Below are 3,258 nucleotides of genomic sequence, written 5' to 3'. Positions count from 1 at the left end.
CCAGGATGGTCTCGATCTCCTGACCTCGTGATCCACCTGTCTCGGCCTCCCAAAGTGCTGGGATTACAGGCGTGAGCCACCGCGCCCGGAGACACTGGAGAATTTTCACAGCTGGGCTGATCATGGAGCAGGAGTGAGAGCAGTGGTGGGATGTGCAGGACGGGCTGGAGGGACCTGCAGACCTGTCTGGATGGATGATGCTCCAGCACCCGCTCAGGGTGAAGACAGTAGGGTTCAAGATGAAGACCTCTCACCTAAGCAGCAAGGGCCGACCCAGCCCCTCTCCCTGCCCCGTCCCCTGAAGCTGCTAGTCAGTTGCAGCATGAGTACTGGGGCAGAAACTGTCTTCTCTGGAGAAGTGCTCACACTGCAGGGGACACTGCTGGGGGCTCAGGGGAGAATGGGACCCTCGCCCCCGTAAGTAACTAGGGATCAGTAACTAGGGAGCCACCTTCCTGCATCAGGCCACCCCCTGCCCCCTGCTTCTTAGCTGCAACCTCTGCAGGGCCCTGGCCCATATAGGTGTGACCTGTGAGGAGGTTAAAGAAAGGGTACCTTAGTCCCTGCCTGGGGCTCTCTGTCTGAAGTGCACCTGTAGTCCCAGCTCCTTGAGGCTAAAGCAACAGGATCTCCTGAGCCCAAAAGTTTGAAGTTGCAGTGAGCTATGATCACGCCACTGCACTCCAGCCTGGGTGAAAAAACGAGATGCTTTCTCTAAAAAAAAAAAAAAAAAAAAAAAAAAAAAAAAAAAAAAAAGGAAGGCTGGGCATGGTGGCTCATGCCTGTAATCCTGGCACTTTGGGAAGCCAAGGCGGGTGGATCACCTGAGGTCGGGAGTTCGAGACCAGCCTAACCGACATGGTGAAACTCTGCCTCTACTAAAAATACAAAATTAGCTGGGCCTGGTGGCACATGCCTGTGATCCTAGCTACTCCGGAGGCTGAGGCAGGAGAATCGCTTGAACCCAGGAGGCAAATGTTGCAGTGAGCCAAGATCACGCCATTGTACTCCAGCTTGTGCAACAAGAGCGAAAGTCTGTCTCTGGCCGGGCGCGGTGGCTCAAGCCTGTAATCCCAGCACTTTGGGAGGCCGAGACGGGCGGATCACGAGGTCAGGAGATCGAGACCATCCTGGCTAACACGGTGAAACCCCGTCTCTACTAAAAATATTACAAAAAAAAACTAGCCGGGCGAGGTGGCGGGCGCCTGTAGTCCCAGCTACTCGGGAGGCTGAGGCAGGAGAATGGCGTGAACCCGGGAGGCGGAGCTTGCAGTGAGCTGAGATCCGGCCACTGCACTCCAGCCTGGGCGACAGAGCGAGACTCCGTCTCAAAAAAAAAAAAAAAAAAAAGAAAGTCCGTCTCAAAAAAAAAGAAAGAAAGAAAGAAAAAGAAAAGGAGGCCGGGCGCGGTGGCTCAAGCCTGTAATTCCAGCACTTTGGGAGGCCGAGACGGGCGGATCACGAGGTCAGGAGATCGAGACCATCCTGGCTAATATGGTGAAACCCCGTCTCTACTAAAAATACAAAAAAAACTAGCCGGGTGAGGTGGTGGGCGCCTGTAGTCCCAGCTACTCGGGAGGCTGAGGCAGGAGAATGGCGTAAACCCGGGAGGCGGAGCTTGCAGTGAGCTGAGATCCGGCCACTGCACTCCAGCCTGGGCGGCAGAGCGAGACTCCGTCTCAAAAAAAAAAAAAGAAAAAGAAAAGGAAAGGGCATATTGGCCGGGTGTGGTGGCTTATGCCTATAATCCTGGCACTTTGGGAAGCCGAGGTGAGCAGATCAGCTGAAGTCAGGAGTTCAAGACCAGCCTGGCCAACATGACAAAACCCTGTCTCTACTAAAAATACAAAAATTAGCCCGGGGTTGTGGCAGGCACTTATAATCCCAGCTACTTGGGAGACTGAGGCAGGAGAATCACTTGAACACAGGAGGCTGAGGTTGCAGTGAGCGGAGATTGCACCACTGCACTCCAGCCTGGGTGACAGAGCAAGACTCTGTCCCAAATAATAATAATAATAATAATAATAATAATAATAATAATAATAAATGAAGGGCATCTCTGGCTTTGGGTGGAGACCAGGCTGGTGGCTGTGGGGGCCACATGGGAGCAGGGAGGCCAGGAGACACTGCGACTGGGGGCCTCCACTCACCTGCCTCCTTCTCTCCCAACTTTGCCTTAGAGCCCAGCAGGCTGCCTCCCAGCAGCCTGGCTCTTGCAGTGGGATGTGGCACAGGAGGTTTTCTTTCCAGCTGGCTTTCCTTCCCACATCTGCAAGTTCAAACTCAATGCCCATGATCCCTAGAAAGCCTTGGTAAAGGATGCCACTAAGTCTGACATTCTCTCAAACTGACCTTTTTTTTTTTTCTGGTGCCCACCAAACCCTACCCTAGTTCTCTCAGAGTATCCAAGGAACTCTCCAGAACTCTCCACTGCCCTCTGTAGCTCTGGATGTGGTACCTACCACGGGTCGTTGGCAGTACCTATTCTGTGTCTCTGGCCAGGGGTTGCTCAGGAGCTGACTCTGCACACACATGGGGCAATGAGTGTGCCAGGGAGCCGACAGCCTCTGGAAGCAGCCCACAACCAATGGCAGGTGGCAGCGGGTGGATAAGGAAAACATGGAGCCCCTTTCTACACTGTCTCCCAGAGGCATCCAGCCAGGCAGCACCAGCAGCCACTGCAGTGGCTTACTCAACAATGCACCCTTCGTTGGCTCTCTTCCCTCCCTTGTCTTACTTTCCACTCCTCTGTATTCCCTAGGACCATTTCCCAAATAAACTTCTTGCACTTGAATCCTTGCCTCAAGGTTTGCTTCTGGGTGAATTCAAAGTAAGGCACAGTGGCTCACACCTGTAATCCTAGCACTTTGGGAGGCTGAAGAGGGTGGATCACCTGAGGTCAGGAGTTCGAGACCAGCCTGGTCAACATGGTGAAACCCCATCTCTACTAAAAATACAAACATTAGCCGGGCATGGTGGTGGGCACCTGTAATCCCACCTACTCAGGAGGCTGAGACAGGGAGAATTGCTTGAACCTGGGAGGCAGAGGTTGCAGTGAGCAGAGATCACATCACTGCACTCCAGCCTGGGCAACAGAGTGAGACTATCTCAAAAAAACAAAAACAAAACAAACAAACAAAAAACTACAAAAAAAAAGACATACTCACTTGCTTACATTAAGAACAGGGTCTGGGCAGGGCGCAGTGGCTCATGCCTGTAATCCCAGCATTTTGGGGTATGTGTCTATATGTATATCTG

Source organism: Macaca fascicularis, chromosome 14, assembly GCF_037993035.2.
Source record: "Macaca fascicularis isolate 582-1 chromosome 14, T2T-MFA8v1.1".
In the NCBI taxonomy this organism is placed as follows: Eukaryota; Metazoa; Chordata; class Mammalia; order Primates; family Cercopithecidae; genus Macaca; species Macaca fascicularis.
Note: the sequence above shows the minus strand (reverse complement) of the source record.